This window comes from Staurois parvus, unplaced genomic scaffold (genome assembly GCF_062004578.1).
Source record: "Staurois parvus isolate SC_StPar_1 unplaced genomic scaffold, SC_StPar_1.0 ptg001847l, whole genome shotgun sequence".
NCBI classification, from domain to species: domain Eukaryota; kingdom Metazoa; phylum Chordata; class Amphibia; order Anura; family Ranidae; genus Staurois; species Staurois parvus.
Window position 1 is genome coordinate 150,034 of NW_028319643.1, and position 22,467 is coordinate 172,500.

Sequence of the window (22,467 nt, forward strand, 5' to 3'; positions counted from 1 at the left end):
AAAATTGTTGACTTTGGTGAAGCAATGACCAATATATTCAGATCCAAAACAGCGATGGGTTTAGTTGGATACCAACTTAAATGGCCCCTGAGGTGAGTAAAAGACCAGTGCTCTGATAATCCAATGTGCCCACCCATGGAGCAAGTGTAAACCATATTAGACCCTAGTTAAAGAGTAGCTGTATAGATAGGGTGTACATGAACCAAATTTCCTACAAATTAAAAAAAAAACCTGTATAGACCAGGGACAATGTAATTATAGACCAAATCACAGCAAAATTCAAAAGAACCTGTTTACAAGGGAAAATTATAGATCAAATTCCACCTGAATTAAACACAACCTGCAAACACAAGAGAATAACTGTATTGAACATATTACACGTGAAAAAAAGAGAACCTGTATACATGGGGAAATTATAGATCATATTACACCCAAATTAAGCAGAACCTGTATACTTGCGGAAATTATTGACCAAACTACATGTAAATAAAAAATGTATTTTAGTTTCCTCACACACTCCCTGCTCCCTTGCAGACTCATGCCAGCTGCCCTACAAATTTGCCCCTTATCCCAGTCCTCTTGCAGACTCATCTATACGCACATTTATCAGGGTTCCCTTGCACACCGATCCCTGCTTTCTTTCACACCCACTCCCGTATCCTCGCATGTCCATCTCTGCTCCATTGTACGCTCATTTAAGGTTTCTAGACAAATCTACATGCCACCAGTGAAAGACAATGCTAAAATCATGCTTCTGATTGGAAGAGACATCCCAAGAGTCCACAAGGTACAAGAGCAGCATACAGGTAATCTTGGTAACAATCCTTATGCCCAAAGGACAGAACTAGCAAGGGTAGTTATTGGTGCTCCTTGTTCCAGTAACCTTCACTCAATGTGCACACTTGTAAAGTGATTGTTGAGAGAATCCAAGACGTCCCCTTCATCTCCCAAAACATGTGCTATGACAGTGGTTCTCAACCTGTGGGTCGCGACTCCTTTGGGGGTCGAACAACCCTTTCACAGGGGTCGCCCAAGACCATCGGAAAACACATATTTCCGATGGTCTTAGGAACCAAGACACCGCTCCTCTATCCATCTCCAGGCGGGTCCGCCCACATGCAGATACACCCAGGAGTGCCCGGCGTGATGACATCTTCGCACCAACCCCATCACATATACCCTGTACAAATACAGGTGTATGTGACAGGGTTGGTGCCATAATGCACTTATGTGGACCAGTCACACGTGTAAAGAGCAGCTACTGTGTAGAAAGCAGCTGCTGTGTTGAAAGCAGCAGTATTGGAGGTAAAACGACACTTCATGAATTATAATTACTGGGTAAATGTAAAATCATGTACTGTAAATCATCAAATACTGCAAAAAAAAAAAAATTTTCAATTTGTAACAATGAAAATACATCCTGCATATCAGATATTTACATTACGATTCATAATAGTAGCAAAATTATAGATATGAAGTAGCCACGAAAATAATTTTGTGGTTGGGGGTCACCACAGTCTGAGGAACTGTATTAAAGGGTCGTGGCATTAGGAAGGTTGAGAACCACTGTGCTATGAGAACTCAAAACATACAACCACCCAGTCAACAAGACTTTCTGAGAGTGATCAAGTCTACTTTATAGAAACATCTCACAGCAGTATCAGTAAAAAGATATCTCAAAATACTAATGAAAGCAACAAGACTGAACCTTGAATGGATGTCCTGGATTCTACTAGGACCATGATCCTGCATGACAGTAATGATGTTCATCAGTTCATAGACTGTGCAGCTAGCGAATCTAAGTCACCATCTATTTCGGTAGATACTACTGAGTTGCTCACGGTGAACCAGCCGCAACCTCAAGCTGCTCCTTTCATCAATGGAACTACACTTGGAAATTGCAAAACACTAATGTCACTTCACGTAACAGGAGCCTAGAGACTTTGACTCCTCGATACTGAAGAGGAGACTTGACCCAAGTTGTAATTTACTCCCAAATCTATCTACCAAAACTGAAGTAGAAGTAGTAGCTCGAGGAATGCACCAAGGGCCTTGCTAGCATCCAGTGGTCAAGGAGAGTTATCCAAGCCATCCGCCCTAGGCTTCAAACAGGAATATCCTGCATTCACAAGTTGAGAGCCAAGCCTCCAGGGGACAGAATAATCCAAAATTCCTTTGGAACAACAAAATAGATTTTTCCACTTCATTTTCACAGTGAACATGCATGGTTTGCCATCCATGGAGAAGTGATGATGCCTTAAGGACTGTTTTGGGTATGTGCACACACAACCATCTCTGGGGTTTACAGAGAATGGTCCGAGAAAAAGAGAAAATATCCAGTGAGTGGCAGTTGTGTGGATGAAAATGCCTTGTTGGTGTCAGAGGTCAGAGGAGACTGGGCAGACGGGTTCAAGATGATAGAAAGGCAACAGTAACTCAGATAGCCACTTGTTACAACCAAGGTATGCAGTATACCATCTCTGAATGCACAACACGTCGAACCTTGAAGCAGATGGGATACAGCAGCAGAAGACCACACCGGGTGCTCCTCTTGTCAACTAAGAACAGGAAACGGAGGCTGCAATTCGCACAGGATCACCAAAATTGGACAACAGAAGATTAGAAAAATGTTGCCTGGACTGATGAGTCTCGATTTCCCTAGAGATGGTTGTGCATGAAAATCCCACTGGATTAGCGGTTTTTGAGATACTCAGACCAGCCTGTCTGGCACCAACAACCACCAATGTTCATGCATGTACTCCCTCTGTTGTTTCTTTCTCTTTGTGCAGGTGACATTGGAGCAAGTGCATATAGTCAGGAAGTGGCTGATCACATGATTTGTTATGGAGCAGGGGTCTTCAAACTTTCTAAGCAAACAGCCAATGGACTGTAGCCAATGGGAGTAGAAAATTCCCCGGCATCAGTGCCCCATCATCGGTTTTAATAGGAGGAATAGTGCCCCATTGTTGATATCAGTGAGAAGAATAGTGCTCCATTGATGATATCAATGAGAAGTTTAATGCTCCATTGATGGTGTCAGTAGAGGGAATGGTGCTCCATCACTGGTGACAGTTGGTGGAATATTGCCTCTAGGGCCAGATAAAGGGAAGCAAAGGGCCACATTCGGCCCCCGGGCCATAGTTTGGAGACCACTGTTATGGAGCAGTAACATTACATTATTATGTGTTGCTGGTGCCAGGACGGGGTCATCTAGAGCCCAGGGCAAACAAACCAAACCCCCCCAAGATGTATGAGCATTATGTGTCAGCAAAAAATCCCCCCCACCCAAAAAAAAAAAAAATCAAGCGCTAATCTGCATGCCTACCCCCTAAGCATAAATTCCCCCTCCTCCAAATACAAATTTGTCCCCTTCTAAATTCCACCCTTTGCCAGAACAGATCTTTGCCCCACCCTCCCTCCAAGCTCTAATCCTCTCACTATCCAAATCTCCCAGCGCAAATATCCCCCACCCAATAAAATCACTCCTCCTAGCACAAATCCTCTACCCCTTTAAATTTCCCCTCCGAGCACAAATTCTCTTCCCCCACTCCAAATCCCCCTTCGCAGCACAAATTCTCCCCCAATCCCCTCTCCTAGCAAATCCTCTACCCCTAAATTTCTCCCCTGAGCAGAAACTATCTTCCCCCACTCCAAATCCCCCTTCCTAGCACTGATCCCCCCCCCTTCAAATTCCCCCTCCTAGTACAAATACCCCCCAATCATCCCTACTAGCACAAATCCCCCCCCAAAAAAATGTCCCCTTCTAGCACAAATTCCCTCCCCCCCCACCATATCACCCCTTCTAGCACAAACACCCTCCCAACACAAATTGCCTCAACTCAACATTCCCAGCACACCCTCCAAATTCCCCCTACCAACGCAAATCCCCCCCAATGTCCCTGCAGTGCTCCCTTACCTCACATGATACCACAGCTCCCAGGGCAGCCATCCCTCCTTCCCATTCCTTGTCTTGGCCCTGTGTGTTGCATTAATGGGTGAAAAAAGGTGCATGACCCTTTTTTAAAATGCAGCACAACCACAACTACAATGTGTACAGCCACTGCCTCTGGGGAGGGAGAGTGTAAAAGCATGACTCAAGCGTGAGCGTTTTTTTGTCTCCCAACCTAACGTGTGCATTTTATTGCATATTGCCACCATGTACACGTCTGAATGGGCCCTGCAAGAAACTGGCGAAGATTACCAGCATCAGTATTGGTATCAAGATGGGCATCAGAAGATCAGCAGCACAAAGATGAAAAGCAGATGAAAAGGTTAGACCAATATTTAAATTTAAAATAATGGGAGAAAAGGGCAATTGGAATAGATGTACAGTGCTTCGGAAAACGAAATGTTACCCAACTGGAGCTTAGAGATACTTTAAGGGGTTAACCAGCCTGGAGATATCATGAATACATCTGAATGGCCATCCCCTCCCTGTAGGCTAACAATACGCCTGCACTGAGCACATGCAAGCCATCTTTTTCTGTGTAGTCAGTGACGTCGCCACCATTCAGGGCCATGTGACTTCAGGAGCCTGGAGAAAGGGGGGGGGAGGGATCTGTAGTCTCCGTGACATCACTGGTGACACCTGGCCACTTCTGGTTACCTGACACCAGTCTGCACAGGTGGGGAGGAAGACATCCCTGCACCTGCTGAGGAGGAGCAGCACTGACCCTCCACCAGGGTAGGAAGAGGACATCTCTTATCTTTTCCTTTGCTGTAACATTCTTCAAGTGATACATTGTATTCTTTAAAGGGATGCCAATATTTCGTCATGAATTAAAGGGACAGGGTAGGGAGTTTGATGGGTCATCAATGCAAGAGAAAGAAACTTCTGTGATCTCGCTAAACCTGTATAGGATGATGTAGACCAGCCATTCTCAACCAGGGTTCTGTGGAACTGTAAGGTTCCTCCAGAGGCTGATAGGAATTCCATGCACTGTGGCTGGTTGACCTCCCACCTGATGGTGCCTTCATAGTTCTTGGACCAACGCCACTTGGCAGAGCCAGCTGCATGACACCAATGGTCTTGTTGTCTGTAAGAGTGGCATTCTGGCCACCATTGTCATGGGCATGCTTCTCACTGAGTATGTAAGAGGTATTCTTCCTACTGGCTACCTATGTAAGCGACATTCTTCCCATTGGCCACCTATATAAGGGTCATTCTTCTTGCTAGCTAACTATGTAACTGGTAATCTTTCAACTGGTCACCTATGTAAGGGGCATTCTTCTAACTAGCCACCTATGTAAGAGGCATTCTTTCCAATGACCACATATGTAACGGGCAACTTCCCACTGGCTACCTATGTAAGGGGAATCTTCATACTGATCACCTATGTAAGAGGAATCTTCCCACTGGCCACCTTTGTAAGGGGCATTCTTCCCACTGGCCACCTATGTAAGGGCAATCTTCCCACTGGCCACCTATGTAAGGAGCATTCTTCCCACTGGCCACCTATGTAAGGGGAATCTTTATACTGACCACCTATGTAAGGAGCATTCTTCGCAATGGCCACCTACGTAAGGAGCATTCTTCCCACTGGCCACCTATGTAAGGAGCATTCTTCCCACTGGCCACCTATGTAAGGGGAATCTTTATACTGACCACCTATGTAAGGAGCATTCTTCCCACTGTCCACCTACATAAGGGGCTTTCTTCCAACTGGCCACCTATGTAAGGGGAATCTTCCCACTGGCCACCTATGTAAGGAGCATTCTTCGCACTGGCCACCTATGTAAGGGGAATCTTCCTACTGGCCACCTATGTAAGGAGCATTCTTCCCACTGGCCACCTATATAAGGGGAATCTTCCCACTGGCTACCTATGTAAGGAGCATTCTTCCCACTGGCCACCTATGTAAGGGGAATCTCCATACTGACCACCTATGTTAGGGGCATTCTTCCTACTGGCCACCTATGTAAGGAGAATTCTTCCCAATGGCCACCTATGTAAGGGGCTTTCTTCCAACTGGCCATCGATGTAAGGAGCATTCTTCCCACTGGCCACTTATGTAAGGGACATTCTTCCTACTGGCCACCTACATAAGGAGCGTTCTTTCCACTGGCCACCTACATAAGGAGCATTCTTTCCTTTGGCCACCTACATAAGGAGTGTGCTTTCCACTGGCCACCTACGTAAGGAGCATTCTTCCCACTGGCCACCTACGTAAGGAGCATTCTTCCCACTGGCCACCTACGTAAGGAGCATTCTTCCCACTGGCCACCTACGTAAGGAGCATTCTTCCTACTGGCCACCTATGTAAGGGACATTCTTCCCACTGGCCACCTACGTAAGGAGCATTCTTCCCACTGGCCACCCACGTAAGGAGCATTCTTCCCACTGGCCACCCACGTAAGGGAAATTTTTCCCACTGATCTCCAATTTTCTGGTCTTAAAAAAGGTTCCCCGAGACCTGAAAATTATTTCAACAGTTCCTCACTGATAAAAGGGTTGAGAAAGGCTGATCTAGAGGTCTTGCAGGTCAAGTGGAAAACGGAAACGCTGTTTGATTAAAAATGATTGCTGCATAAGAGCAGTCGGCAGCCCTCATCCATGCCATGTTTTTATGGCCTTATGATGTAGGGTGGTGGATTGTCAGCAGCTTATCAGAGGTTGATCAATTATTTTATGGCTGGAGGATGGAGCTGCTGTATTTATGGCTGTAGTAGACACTGGAAGCGATGTAAACCCCCTCCAGCCATTGTTAAAGGACAACTCCACCCAGATCAGATAGTTTGGTGTGGTTGTTGGGAATCCTGTAGCACTGGGGCAGCAGGTTCCTGTCTGTGTGCTTTAGCTCAGAGGAGGGGTGGAGAGGAGGAGAGATCCCATGCACAGCTGACGTTGCACAGGATACACAGCTGTGCTTCCTCCCTGCGATCAGGAACCATTCGAATGGCTGTCTTAGCCCATCTCATGTGACGTCCCCCCAATGCTGGCGTATACCCAGCCGGCGTATGTGTGGCTTCCCTTTATGTCAAGCTGATCCAGGTAACCATGGGGGGGATTTCCTCCGCAAAAAAAAAAAAAAGAGAGGGGGGAGGGGAAGGATTGCATGGGCTGAGCTATTGGTTGTAATATTCCACCTGCTCTCATGTTATCATATGATGTCTTGTTATAGTATCAGCTTTATTCAATAAGCACTTGAGGCAATGGCAGCGTGCAGCAGCCTGTGGCGACCAATCAGAAAGCTAGGCGATGGATTTATGTAGCGTTCGCATGAAATTATTGCATTGGTGATTTAATATATCCGTTCCTTTATTCCCTTTATTTTTCTTTTGCCGTATTTACTGTTTGTTGTGCATTAAGGCCCCATTCACAGATGCGCGTTTCGGGAAAAACGCACTTCGCGCTTGTGGTGCTTTTAATGGTTAGCACGTCCGCCTGGCAGTACTAGGGTCGTTGGTTCGAATCCCAACCATGGCATTACCTGCCTGGAGTTTGCATGTTCTCCCTGTGCCTGCGTGGGTTTCCTCCGACACTCCAAAATACATGCTGGTAGGGTAATTGGCTCCTGTCTAAATTGTCCCTAGTATGTGTATGTATGGATGTGAGTTAGGGACCTTAGATTGTACGCCCCTTGAGGGTTAGGGACCTTAGATTGTACGCCCCTTGAGGGTTAGGGACCTTAGATTGTACGCCCCTTGAGGGTTAGTGACCATAGATTGGACGCCCCCTTGAGGGTTAGGGACCTTAGATTGTACGCCCCTTGAGGGTTAGGGACCTTAGATTGTACGCCCCTTGAGGGTTAGGGACCTTAGATTGTACGCCCCTTGAGGGTTAGGGACCTTAGATTGGACGCCCCCTTGAGGGTTAGGGACCTTAGATTGGACGCCCCCTTGAGGGTTAGTGACCATAGATTGGACACCCCTTGAGGGTTAGGGACGGATGTGAATGTACAATATATATGTAAAGTGCTGCGTAAAATTGACGGCGCTATATAAGTACCTGAAATAAAGTGTTAATGGCACCCCAAATGCGGCTGGCAAACACGCGAGTAAAGAAAAAGTGCGGGAGCTTCTTTTTGTGTGTTTTTTTTGTTTTTCGTGCTGGGCTGCCCTATGTGTGTTGCAAGAAAAAATGTGCAGACGTAAATTATTATTATACAGGATTTATGTAGCGCAGAGGCAGACTGACCATTTGGAAACTTGGGCACTGCCCGAGGGCCCGGGGTCAGTAGGGGGCCCCATGAGATGCCCCTGGTACCTTCTTCATAGGCTCTTTTGAGTTTGGGCAAGGACACAGGGGCCCCATGATCCCCTATTGCCCGGGGGCCCCATGAGTTGTCAGTCTGCCCCTGATGTAGCGCCAACAGTTTGCACAGCGCTTTACAAAATGAAGGCAGACAGGACAGTTACAACAGGAATCGGAGGGCCCTGCATGGGGCTTAAAACAGTTGTAAACCCTAACTGCATTGTGGATTATAAACAGTTGCCTTTTTATAAGAATACAATGACTGTTTTAACCTTTTTATTGCATCCCATGTTGCACCTTCATGTTGCTGATCTCCTGCAGCCTCGTTGCATGAACTTCAGCCATGGTGCATGGTAGGTTTCCTGATGGAGACAACAGTGGACCATGCCTGTGTAATGTGTGTTGTCTCCATCTAAAGTCCTTGTGACAGGGTGACAACACTAGAGCACAATTGAGAGACACATACAGAGTGTTGTCACCCTATAACAGGAAGTGATATGGGAGGACTTCCATGGTAGGATCACCAGGTATTACTTTGTTGACAGCTGCAGATTTAAAAAGTATTGACAATGGCTTTTGAAATGACAATAATATGTTAAAACTCACATGAAGTTTAGATCTACTTTAAAGTGCTAGTAAACTCCATTTGTAAAAAATAGCTGACAGGCGGGGTATTTATGACAAATGACACCCATATCGATCTCTTCTGTCTTGAGTCTAGGTTCACACCTGTGCGTTTTGCATTTTCCAGAAACGCAGTACAGTCCATGATTTCTTATGGGACATGTTCACATCTCCGCGTTTTCACCCGGTGCTTTTTTTGGAAAGGGCCAGGGACCTTTTTAAACCTCTTCATACCGCGTGTACGCAGATATGTGGCCTCCCGGGCGTCTGCGCCTTGACCATTTGTAAACAAACGTGCTGAGAGTGCTCTCCCTGTGCGCTCCCACCACATGTCGGCGTTGCACTGAAAGGTCCGGGATCGGGACCTTTCCGATCATATGGCCGCCGTGACAGCCAATCACGGCGGTCACATGACTCTAAACCCCGCCCTGCCTCCCAGCGTCAGAAACCCTTTAGGGCTCGTTCACACTTGACTTTTTTTCCAACTCTTGCCAAAGTGTTGGAAGGCGTTTGCCAAGCGTTACAAACGCCTATAATGAAGTTTGAAAGGTGTTAACGCTCCGCAACCGCGTCGCCGGCCAGGCGTTTGCGGAGCGGCACCATAGACTTGAATAGGAGGCTTCAACTCCTCCTGACTCCACCGGAGGCGTTCGCTTTGCCGCGACGCTAAAGCTCTTGTGTGAACAGCACTATGTGCTGCAATGTGCAGAATTTACAGAGGCGTTTGGAAAGCTGTAAAAATGCTTCCCAAACGCCTGTCTGCCGCCTGCTGACAACGCTAGTGTGAACGTAACCTTAAAAGGCCGGGAGGCGCCGGCACGAAGGAGTTAAACGCAAAATGTTGCAGTTTGGTTCAATAGACTTCAATAGAGACACTGTAGAAATGCATGTAGTGCGTTTTTGTTGTGTTTTTTATGTGGGGGGGGGTTGTCAACTTATTGCTGGGCAGATTAAAACACAAAATGCATCAAAAACACACTACATGCATTTCTGCAGCATCTCCATTGAAGTCAAAGCACAAAACGCAACATTTTGTGTTTAAAAAACTCCCTGACCCTTTCAAAAAACGCACACAATGGCGGTGCAGGTAGGGCGGCCCAAATGCCCCCTATCCGGAAATGTAAATCACGTATATATACATGATTGTGCGCAGCCATGCCGCCCTGCAGCAGTACTTCTACATTAGGACAGCGGGCAAGCAGTTAATGGCATGTGCTAAAAGGGTGACATGTTTCTCTGCATGTCAGTAAAGTGCCCAATTTTGCGCTCATTCCTCTGCAAAGATCAGAACCAAGCCTTAATGTCCTTTTTTTCAATCTTCAGATTCATTTAGGGGCATTTTACACCATCTCATTGCGGCAATACATGTTAAATGCATTTATGCCGTTCGGTGGTAATCATTTTAAAGAGTTACTAAACCCCCAACAGTACAATCAGTCTGTAGATGCAGTAAAGCATGCTTGTTATACTCACTGTGGAACCTAAGGGGTTAATCCTCTGCTTTGTGTAAAAATGCTGTTTGATCCTGTCTTCTCTGATCCTCCCCTTCTTCTACTATCCCCAATCCATCTGTTGATAGTACAGAGCTCTGCACATGCTCAGTTTAGTGTGTATTGCTAGAGGGTTTTTATGTTCTTTGGTAGGGTGCATGTGATCAGCACAGATCCTATCAGCACTGTCCAGACAGAGGGTCGGGTCATGCAGCCTCATAGGACAATCATAGGCAAATGAAAACTCCTGCTACAAGCTTTAACCAGTGCTCAGCTGGACACTGATAGAAGTCACAAGACTGCTGGAACTGCTGATGAGAAAAGGTATTTAGCAGTTTATATTTATTAAAATAATTGCATTTCCATGTTCTGTGTACTGTGGGAGACCAGATATAGTGAATGCAGGGTCCAGGGAGACTGGATATAGTGAATGCAGGGTCTGGGGAGACCAGATATAGTAAATGCAGGGTTTGGGGAGACCAGATATAGTGAATGCAGGGTCCGGGGAGAATGGATATAGTGAATGCAGGGTCCAGGGAGACCAGATATAGTGAATGCAAGGTCTGGGAGACCAGATATAGTGAATGCAAGGTCTGGGAGACCAGATATAGTGAATGCAGGGTTTGGGGAGACCAGATATAGTGAATGCAGGGTCCGGGGAGAATGGATATAGTGAATGCAGGGTCCAGGGAGACCAGATATAGTGAATGCAGGGTCTGGGGAGACCAGATATAGTGAATGCAGGGTCTGGTGAGACCAGATATAGTGAATGCAGGGTCCGGGGAGACCAGATATAGTGAATGCAGGGTCCGGGGAGACCAGATATAGTGAATGCAGGGTCCTGGGAGACCAGATATAGTGAATGCAGGGTCCTGGGAGACCAGATATAGTGAATGCAGGGTCTGGGGAGACCAGATATAGTGAATGCAGGGTCCGGGGAGACCAGATATAGTGAATGCAGGGTCCGGGGAGACCAGATATAGTGAATGCAGGGTCTGGGGAGACCAGATATAGTGAATGCGGGGTCCGGGGAGACCAGATATAGTGAATGCAGAGTCCTGGGTTTAGTAACACTTTAAACATCACCCCAAAGCATGTGCTGCAGCACAACACATGCCACTGCACTACCATGCGTTGCAGTGCCCTGCTAAGAATGGTGGATACACCGGGGTTGATAGAAACTTTTTTTTTTTTCATCAAATGTAATTGAACAAGCTGAAGGCAAAAAATGATTGGCTACCATGTACAGCTGCACCAGATTTTGCATTCTGCAGTTTTAGTAAATCAAACCCACCATTTTCATCACCGTTATCACCACCAGTATTTATTTTTTAAAAATGGCCTTTTGTTCTATACATATTACTTTAGAAAACTAAATGTCATTCAGTTAGTTTAGATTTACTTTAAACACATTTTTTTATATCAATTTGCCAGATGTATAGGGATCTAGTGTTACAGGGCCTTGAAAACGTATTCATACCCCTTGAAATGTCCCCATGTTGTCATGTTACAACCAAAAACATAAATGTATTTTATTGGGATTTGATGTGATAGACCAACACAAAGTGGCACATAATTGTGAAGTGGAAGGAAAATGAGAAATGGTTCTCAACATTTGTTACAAATAAATCTGTGAAAAGTGTGGCTACATTTGTATTCAGCCCCCGGAGTCAATACTTTGTAGGACCCCCTTTGGCTGCAATTCCAGCTGCAAGTCTTTTTGGGGATGTCTCTACCAGCTTTGCACATCTAGAGAGGGACATTTCTGCCCATTCTTCTTTGCAGAATATCTCAAGCTGTCAGATTGGATGGAGAGCGTCTGTGAACAGCAATTTTCAAGTCTTGCCACAGATTCTCCATTGGATTTAGGTCTGGACTGTGACTGGGCCATTCTAACACATGAATATGCTTTGATCTGAACCATTCCATTGTAGCTCTGGCTGGATGTTTCGGGTCGTTGTCCTGCTGGAAGATGAACCTCCGCCCCGGTCTCAGGTCTTTTGCAGATTCTAACAGGTTTTCTTCTAAGATTGCCCTGTATTTGGCTCCATCCATCTTCCTATCAACTCTGACCAGCTTCCCTGTCCCTGCTGAAGAAAAGCATCCCCACCACATGATGCTGCCACCACCATGTTTCACGGTGGGGATGGTGTATTCACGGTGATGTGCAGTATTAGTTTTCTACCACACATAGTGTTATGCTTTTAGGCCAAAAAGTTAAATGTTGGTCTCATCTGACCAGAGCCCCTTCTTCCACATGTTTGCTGTGTCCCCCACATGGCTTCTCACAAACTGCAAACAGGACTTCTTATGGCTTTCTTTTAACAATTGCTTTCTTTTTGCCACTCTTCCAAGAAGGCCAGATTTGTGGAGTGCACGACTAATAGTTGTCCTGTGGACAGATTCTCCCACCTGAGCTATAGATCTCTGCAGCTCCTCCAGAGTTTTCATGGACCTCTTGGCTGCTTCTCTGATGAATGCTCTCCTTGCCCGGCCTGTCGGTTTAGGTGGACAGCCATGTCTTGGTAGGTTTGCAGTTGTGCCATACTCTTTCCATTTTCAGATGATGGATTGAACAGTGCTCCGTGAGATGATCAAAGCTTGGGATATTTTTTTATAACCTAACCCTGCTTTAAACTTCTCCACAACTTTATCCCTGACCTGTCTGGTGTGTACCTTGGTTTTTATGATGCTGTTTGTTCACTAATGTTCTCTAACAAACCTCTGAGGGCTTCACAGAACAGCTGTATTTATACTGAGATTACATTACACACAGGTGGACTCTATTTACTAATTTGGGGACTTCTGAAGGCAAATGGTTCCACTAGATTTTAGTTAGGGATATCAGAGTAAAAGGGGCTGAATACAAATGTACACCACACTTTTCGGATATTTCTTTGTAAAAAATTTTGAAAATCATTTTCCTTCCACTTCACAATTATGTGAACCCTTAAGGGACTGGGGGGCGGTTGGCGCCAATGGGTTAAGCTGCAATGGACAGCAGACAGAAGCGTTTACATACCGCAGTTATGATGCTTTACTTCACGTCTGCGGCAAAGTCTATCTGACATGTAGCAATCATCAAATAGCAAGCCTGCTGTACGCAGCACAGTCAGGGAAACGGGGAATCACCACAAACACCCTGCGTTTGCATGCAATGCACATGGCTGTGGACCATTTGTCGGCAAAAATGGGGTTAAAGCAAGGCGGCATCACGTCACTCCATCACCAAATGTCAGTAGCCTTTGAAGTGCGATCCAAGCGCACAGAGGAAAGGGAGATTTAGCGCATATCTAAGGCTGGCCATACATTATACAATTTTCTGGAGATTTTTGGTTTAGATTTACCAAAAACCATATAATAGGAGGTCAAACCTAAACAACACTTTAAATTGTATCCAATCAGGCGGACTCTTGCACTACATAGTTGAAGGTAAATCTAAAGGAAATTGGACAGAAAATTGTATAGTGTATGGCCAGCCTAAGTCTACCCTAAGGGTCCATTCATAGCAGCTACAATGGCTGCTGTGGGTTGCAGTGCTGATGCATTAATCCTGACGCATCGCACTGTACACGTGTTTTGTTTTTTTTCAATAAAGTTGATTGAAATGTCACACTTATTTCTTCTTTTTTTTTTTTATTTTAATCCATGCAGTGACTGTGCTGTGCTAGAAAAAAAGAATTGCATGCAGGGTTTTTTTGTTTTTTTAAATCGGCGCACACCGCCACCACAACGCAGTGGTGTGAACCGGACACACTGGAGACAAGACCAGGCAATTTGCAGGGTGCGGTGGGACCCTTAGGCTAAATTCACACTTGTGCGACTTCAAAATCATGCGATTTTCATTGCAACTTTACCGTGCAACTTGATGCGACTTTGGATGAGTGCAACTTTGGAGCGACTTTGGCTTTGACCAAGCATGATGGTTTGTGCTGTACAAAGTCACACACATAATGTTCAGGTGCGACATTCATGTGACTTTGGGGGGTTTACATTGAAGTCTATGGCCCTCAAGTCACATGAAAGTCAGATCAAAGTCCTTTCAAGTCGCACAGGTATGAATGGTACTCCGTGGGAAATATGGGGTTCGACTTGTCATGCGACTTTGGACCCTAAAGTCGCATGAGTGTGAATGGGCTCTAATACTCCAAAAATAATCCATACACATCCATTACTTAAAGTGGAATTACGCTGCATCTGAGAACAGCAAGCCAAAACTGCTATTGAATTCATTGTTAATATTCAGAGCAAAGTCCCCCACCCACCCATGTCTCCATGCTTTATTTTGCTGAGAAATCATTTTGAAAAACACCCTCCTAGCATTTATGGCAGTGGCCGTCTTGAGTAAGGGCAGCTGTAGTATTTCCTTCCTGGGATCCATCTGCCCTTAGCTCAGGCGTTGGTGAGCTGAGAACCCTCCCTCCCCTCCTGAAGGCTCCTGGGATGTATGACATCATTTGCCTAGGCAGGAAACAAGGAAGTCACTGAAGAAATGCAAACTAAAAGGTTAAAACAAGTAAATATAATATACCTTCCTATCCCTTTACTAATGCTAGCAGCATAAGGATTCAGAATAGTCCATGTTGATTGAGAGACGTTCCACTTTAATGCGTCTATAATTTATTTTTCATGAAATCTTTCCTTACCAGGGGCTGACTGACCATTCGGGTACTCGGGCACTGCCCGAGGGCCCAGGGTCAGTAGGAGGCCCCATGAAATGCCCCTGGTACCTTTTCATAGGCTTTTTTGAGTGTGGGTGAGGACACAGGGGCCCCATGATCCCCAGGAGTTGTCAGTCCGCCCCTGTTCCTTACTGTGTTTTTCTGCCTCCTTGTAAACATCCTCCATGAGCTCCCGAGCCTCTCCTTTCCCCCCTCTCCTCCCTTTGTTTGGAATGAGCAGTGGTTGTGTGCCCTGCTCTATGCATACTACATATCTCAAAGTCCATATGGAGAGGGGGCAAGTAGGAAGGCTACTTTCCTGCATCCAAGGGGGGGGGGGCGTGGAGAACGAATGCAGCTGCCCACAAGGATTTGGAGGAGGCTGAGAGCATTAGATGGGACTTTTTTTTTTATGTCACTGTATTAGCACCCCAACACACACCCACAAATTGCACAGTGACAAAGTACCGTATGCTTTGATGCGTCATGTATAAAAGAAAAAAAGTGCACATGAAGGAGTTCTTTGGTGCGATTTATTTTTATTTCAGGTACTTATTTGGAGCCATCAATTTACGCAGCACTTTACATATATATTGTACATTCACATCAGTCCCTAACCCTCAAGGGACGTACAATCTAAGGTCCCTAATTCACATTCATACATACACATACTAGGGAAAATTTAGACAGGAGCCAATTAATCTAGCAGCATGTCTTTGGAGTGTGGGAGGAAACCGGAGTAACCGGAGGAAACCCACACAGGCACAAGGAGAACATGTAAAATCCAGGCAGGTGGTGTCGTGGTTGGAAATTGAACCAACAACCCTAATACTGCCAGGTAGAAGTGCTAACCTCTTATCCACTATGCTACCCTCGATTATCACTTGTCATACACTGGGTAGCCCATTCATTTCCATACACATTATTGCACAGGTGTGAAATAGAAAAGCTCTCATTGCTGACCTCCTCCTGCCTGTTGCCTGGCTCTCGCACTGATCCACTTGTTTCAGTTCTAGGACAGAACAAGCATGCAGAGCAGACTGAAGTCACGACACCATCTGATCCCAATATGTGTCCTCTATCCGAAAGTGTTTACACCACTAATTCAATATGACAGCCAGGCAACCAGCATTTCCAGGTCGGCACAGGTTCCCTTTAACCCTTTGAGGACCATAAGATTACAGAACGCCAAAAGAATCAATTTTTTGTTTTTAAAGTTTGTACACTTCAGTTGCTGTAACTAAGCCATTTCATGAAATAATTGGCAAAAAGCTAGATCCATTTGTTGATGAGAACTAATATTTTGACTCAAACCAAAAAAAAAAAGCATTTTAAGTTCTTAATCAGATGATACAGGCAATTAAAAACATGGGACAAATACGTCCCTTGGTCCTCAAAGGGTCAGGCCACAATGCAGACAGAAATGTAAAATTGTGTGTGGCTAACTGCTATTAGATTGTCAGCTCTTGTACATGGTTTGTTACCCTGTGATCCAGAAAGGGTTACTTTGTGATTCTTCACATATAATGGGATTAAACAATAGAAATAATACATTGTTATATCTTAGCTGGACTGATGTCGGTGAGCTGTACTTGCTCTAGGTCAGTGGTCTCCAAACTGCGGCCCGGGGGCCAGATGCGGCTCTTTGCTTGCTTTTATCTGGCGCTCAGGGCACTATTTAATCCAATGATACCAAGAATGGAGCCCAATGACACCATCGATGGGACACAATTCCTCTCAATAACACCAAAGATGGCACATTGTTTATTCCCACTGATGCCAAGACATTTTTTGGTCCGGCCCCCCTAACGTCTGAAGGACAGTAACCTGGCCCGTTGTTTAGAAAGTTTGGGGACCCCTGCTCTAGGTGACACAGTTTTGTACAACCTTGTTTTTTGGCTGTTGAATAATCCTGTTTCTTCGGATCATTAGAGCCTAGAGGGGAAAACGTGTGTGTGTGTGTTTTCCACCCGCCTGCTTGTGTGAATGGCCTGGCCAGCCTGAGGGCAGACTTCAGGTTCCCCACATATGTGATGTGGTTTTACACACGCTAAGTCTCGGTTCACACCTGTTGCGTTTTTCAGAAACACAGTACAGTCCAGTTAACAGGATTTCCTATGGGACGCGTTCACATATCTGCGTTTTCACCCGGTGCGTTTTTTGGAGTGCAGAAATGCATGTAGTGCATATTTTATGCGATTTGCATTTTAATCTGCCCAGCAACAAGTTGGAAAGAAAATGCAAAACGTGTCAAAAACGCATCGCAAAAAGCACTGCAGAAACGGATCAACCGCAAACTGCATAGGTGTGAACCTAGCATTAAAGCCTACCTTTATCTTCAGAATAAATCAATGAAATACATTCCAGGTGTAGCACAACAAAAGGGGTGCAAATTCAGTATTTAGAAAGTAGCCACAGCCTGAGTAGAAAAGCCTGTCCCCTGCCAGCCACACAGGACTGACTCTTGCTCTCTGTGTGGAAGCAGTGGTCTCTCTGCAGAGGTCCAACACCCGCCCCTACTGAATCAAAGTTAGAACTCTCCAATCAGTAGAGAGTGTGAGCTTTGGTGATTGGAGAGCTGACTCAGCAGGGGGCATTTCGGACCTCTGCAGAGAGAAGAGGTAATTTCAGACCTCTTCAGAGAGGTCTGGGGCTGCTAACAACCTGCTCCATTTTTTTTTTTCTACTGACAAAACATGGAAAGTGTACTGACAGAGCATGTTTTTTTAGGATTCATTCACACTAGATAGGCTGGTGTGCATTTGTGAGAGCATTCCTAACGCATGGCAACCAAAAACTAATGGTTCCCGATGAAAGCAGCTTACATCAGTGTATTGTGTTGCATTGCATCTGCCCAGCGCTGTAAAAAAAAGTGCAATGTGAACTGTTTTTCTTCAGCATAGTGCAATGCAAAGGGTTCAAATGCACACAAAGGCACATAAACACAATGTACCGCAAGGCAAAAAAAATAAAAAAAACAAATGCAACGTAAGTAAAATGCACACAACGCATTACAACCCATTACAAAAAACTCAACGTGCATGCGTTAACAGATGCATTGTGGTGTGAATAAGCCCTAACTGCCAACCCGAAAGAAGACAACTCCTATAATAATCGAAGACAATCTATATATACAGTGCTCAGCATAAATGAGTACAGACCTTTTGAAAAGTAAGATATTAATCAACATCTCAATGAACACAAGAACAATTTCCAAAATTTTGACAAAACTGAGTTTTATAGAACATTTGTTTAGCTCATTACATGAAAGTAAGAATAATAATATAACTTAGATTACAAAATCTTCAGTTTTACTCAAATTAGTTGATACAGAAATGAATACACCCAACAACAAAAGCTACTCCATCTAGTATTCTGTATGACCTCCATGATTTGTAAGGACAGCACCAAGTCTTCTAGGCATGGAATGACCAAGTTGGTGACATATTGCAACATCGATCTTTTTCCAATCTTCAAGAACGACCTCTTTCAGAGCCTGGATGCTGGATGGAGAGCGATGCTGAACTCGTCTCTTCAGAATTCCCCATAGGTGTTGGATTGGGTTCAGATCAGGAGACATACTTGGCCATTGAATCACTTTCACCCTGTTCTTCTTCAGAAATGCAACAGTGGCCTTAGGTGTTTGTTTTGTCATGTTGGAAAAGTACAAGATGACTAAGGGCACGGAGTAATGGTAGTATCTTCTCTTTCAATATAGAGCAGAACATCTGTGAATTCATGACACCATCAATGAAATGCAGCTCCCCGACACCACCAGCGCTCATGCAGCCACACAGAAGGACACTGCCACCACCATGTTTCACTGTAGGCACCATGCACTTTTCTTTGTACTCCTCACCTCTGCAACACCATACTGTTTTGAAGACATCAGTTCCAAAAAAATGTATCTTGGCATAAATACTCCAGAGTACAGAGTCCCAGTAGTCTTCTTCTTTTTCAGCATGGGCCCTGGCAAATTCTAAGTGGGCTTTTTTGTGCATGGGCTCTAGGAGAGGGTTTCTTCGTGAACGACACCCATGCATGTCATTCCTCTGCAGTGTACACCATATTGTCTCACGGGAAACAATCGCCCCAGTTTGGCTTTCTACTTCTTTAGCTAATTGCAGTGAACTTGCATGACAATTTTCTTCAGCCCTTCTCATCAGAAGACACTCCTGTTGAGGTGTTAACTTCTGTGGACGGCCTTGATATCTCTGTGAGGTGGTTGCAGTTCTGTCTTTGTTAAATTTTTGTATCACTTTTGCTACAGTATTCTGGCTGATAACAATGAAAACCCCTTCCCATTTCATGCTAAGTAATGACCTTTTATAATCAGCTCTCTGCTGGAAACCTGTTTAATGAATAATTAGACTCACCTGGAGTTGAATTCTTGTTAGATAGGATTTTGTTGCCTAAAATTTAGCTTTGCTCCTCAGACTTTCATTGGGGTGTATTAGTTTTTGCAACATGGTCTTGAATGAGTTTGTTAGGAAAAATACTTTTTTGTGTGTGCAAATTAACAAATCTTGTTTGCAATCAATGGCCGGCATTTGTGGGGGTATTTTGTAGTATAGTGTCCCATAGAAAATGTTGATTCTGAAAGTGTACTCTTTTATACTGAGCACTATATGTATGTGTATGTACAGTATCTCCTAGAAGTGAGTCCACCCCCACATATTTGTAAATATTTGATTCTATCTGTTCATGTGACAACACTGAAGAAATGACACTTTGCTACAATGTAACGTAGTCAGTGTACAGCTTGTATAACATGTAAATTTGCTGTCCCCTCAGAATAACTCAACACACAGCCATTAATTTTTTTTCCAACTAAAAACAGCGCAAAACACACCAAAAAGCAATCTATAAAATACCCAACCTATAAGCAATATTAATGCAAATTATTACAATTTATATATAAGTGACAAAAAACAAAATATTTTGTGGCACATACAAAAAACAAAAAAAGTCCAGTGACATATCCAAAAAAATCGTCCTGTGATAAAAAACAAGCTTATATTTTCATAAATTTCTTCAGTGCCAATAATAGTCCTTCCACCATCCACCAGTGCAAAACCAACATGAACCGCACTCACCAGATGTTTGGTGAGTATAACGCCTTTCAGGATTATTAAGGGCTCCTGGACCCTCTTTTTTAGCCTCCAGATATTGCCTCCTCTAGAACATAGAAAACCTCCTCCGATTCCTCCCCTCACCGACTCCACCAAAATTCAGGAAGAAAAAAGCCAAATAGCGTGATACCGTTATGACTTTCAGTCCCAATAACCTTTAAACCAGACCACTCACATTTATAAGGATAATAACCAGCATTTTATGGTTGTAATAACGATTTTCCTTAGATCTTCCAGTAAGACCTTACAGCCAGGTAACCCAGCAGGATGACAGACCTCAGAAGCAGCTTCCTCCACTAGGCAAGATGGCCCCTAAGGGTATTTTATAGATTGCTTTTTGGTGTGTTTTGCGCTGTTTTTAGTTGGAAAAATATTTTTTTGGTTTTATATTTATGCACAGCAGCATCTCACGTGGTTAAGTGTGTGGGGAAGGAGGTCCTGGGCGCTGAGGTTCCTTTTTTATTTACACAGCCATTAATGTCTACACCGCTGGCAACAACAGTTGAGTCCACACTGGGCCCAAAGTGTCAATATTTTGTGTGGCCCCCATTATTTTCCAGCACTGCTTTAACCCTCTTGGGCATGGAGTTCACCAGAGCTTCACAGGTTGCCAATGGAGTCCTCTTCCCTCCTCCATGACGACATCACGGAGCTGGTGGATGTTAGAGACCTTGCGCTCCTCCACCTCCTGTTTGAGGATTCCCCACAGATGCTCAATAGGGTTTAGGTCTGGAGACATTTACACTGTTATACAAGCTGTACACTCACTACGTCACATTGTAGCAAAGTGTCATTTCTTCAGTAAAATGTAAAATAGTGTAGCGCTAATAACACAATAAATGTATCCAACACACAATAATGCAAAAAATATATAAAGTAAATAAAGTGATATGATCCTCCCAGGATCTATGGTGAAATACAGTGATAATGTGAAAAAGAAGGAATAAATCCTATAAATTGGTGAATAATACCACAATCCCCCTTATCTGCAATTGAGGGATCAAACACTCTCACATACAATGGTGCAAATACCCTGATGAAGTCACGCGACTAGCGTGACGTAACGCGTTGGTACGCGGTGAGGAACTTCCGGTACGCGGTGACATCATTTCCGGCGTGGGCACCATTTTGGAACACCTTTTACTACCCATGCAGTACACCCATAGCATGAGGTGGAAAGCTGATATGTTATGGAGCAAATGTGAGTGTGCAATCATTATTTTGTGAATATTGTACACATATTAAACATGATTACACTATGGAGGATCTTTTTGCTTTATTGATATGATCCTTTATGGGAGAGCAGTATTGCTGCTACCTGTGTCTGGAGGAGGTCTTAAAGGAGAGGAGTAAGTGCCACCATTGATGGGATCCAGTGAGGATATTATCCTGCAGGGGCGGACTGACAACTCATGGGGCCCCCGGGTAATAGGGGATCATGGGGCCCCTGTGTCCTTGCCCAAACACAAAAAAGCCTATGAAAAAGGTACCAGGGGCATCTCATGGGGCCCCCTATTGACCCGGGGCCCTCGGGCAGTACCCGAGTTTCCAAATGGTCTGTCCGCCCCTGTTATCCTGTGATGAATAAATACCTGTAAGGATCGGGGTGTGATCCTAAAAGCAAGCTGGCCCTTGTGGTCTTTGGAAGGAGGTGAGGGGGCATTTTGGCCACTTGAGGATTTACACTATTGCTGTGACCACGTATACACCTCATCACTTGCACAAATTCGCAGTTGGAGCACGTGTTTATGTTTTCAACAATCTTCGACATTTTTTGTATATATTTTGAGTGTTTATGAACAATTATTTAAACTTTTTTCTATGTCTACATTTGGATGTGGTTAAGTGTGGTGTGTGGCACTTCTCACTTTTTGTACAGGTTCATATCCCCATAGTAGGGGATTCACTTTATACGTATTTGCACCATTGTATGTGAGAGTGTTTGATCCCTCAATTGCGGATAAGGGGGATTGTGGTATTATTCACCAATTTATAGGATTTATTCCTTCTTTTTCACATTATCACTGTATTTCACCATAGATCCTGGCAGGATCATATCACTTTATTTACTTTATATATTTTTTGCATTATTGTGCGTTGGATACATTTATTGTGTTATTAGCGCTACACTATTTTACATTTTGGTTTATACACTAATTGGGTATCGGTTTACGTGTGAGCAGCTTAGGGCTAGGGATTATCCATTTAAGCGCAGGAGGATTTATCATTATTTGTCATTTCTTCAGTGTTGTCACATGCAAAGATTGAATCAAATATTCACAAAAATGTGAGGGGTGTACCAGGGGTGGACTGACAACTCATGGGGCCCCCGGGCAATAGGGGATCATGGGGCCCCTGTATCCTTG

The 22,467-nt window shown here is 44.5% G+C and overlaps 1 protein-coding gene across 4 annotated transcripts in view; it reads left to right on the plus strand.

The window, feature by feature from the left end:
• Positions 1-4,177: 4,177 nt before the first annotated feature.
• ICA1 (islet cell autoantigen 1) overlaps positions 4,178-22,467 on the plus strand; it is a 122,205-nt gene continuing 103,915 nt past the window's right edge. For 2 of the 4 annotated variants that reach the window (XM_089664177.1, XM_089664180.1), the window contains exon 1: positions 6,820-6,991. The gene's annotated coding sequence lies outside the window, so the exon portion shown is untranslated. Of the gene's footprint in view, positions 4,272-4,568; positions 4,685-6,819; positions 6,992-22,467 lie in introns of those variants that run through there. The other 2 variants (XM_089664179.1, XM_089664178.1) reach the window with 2 other exon arrangements.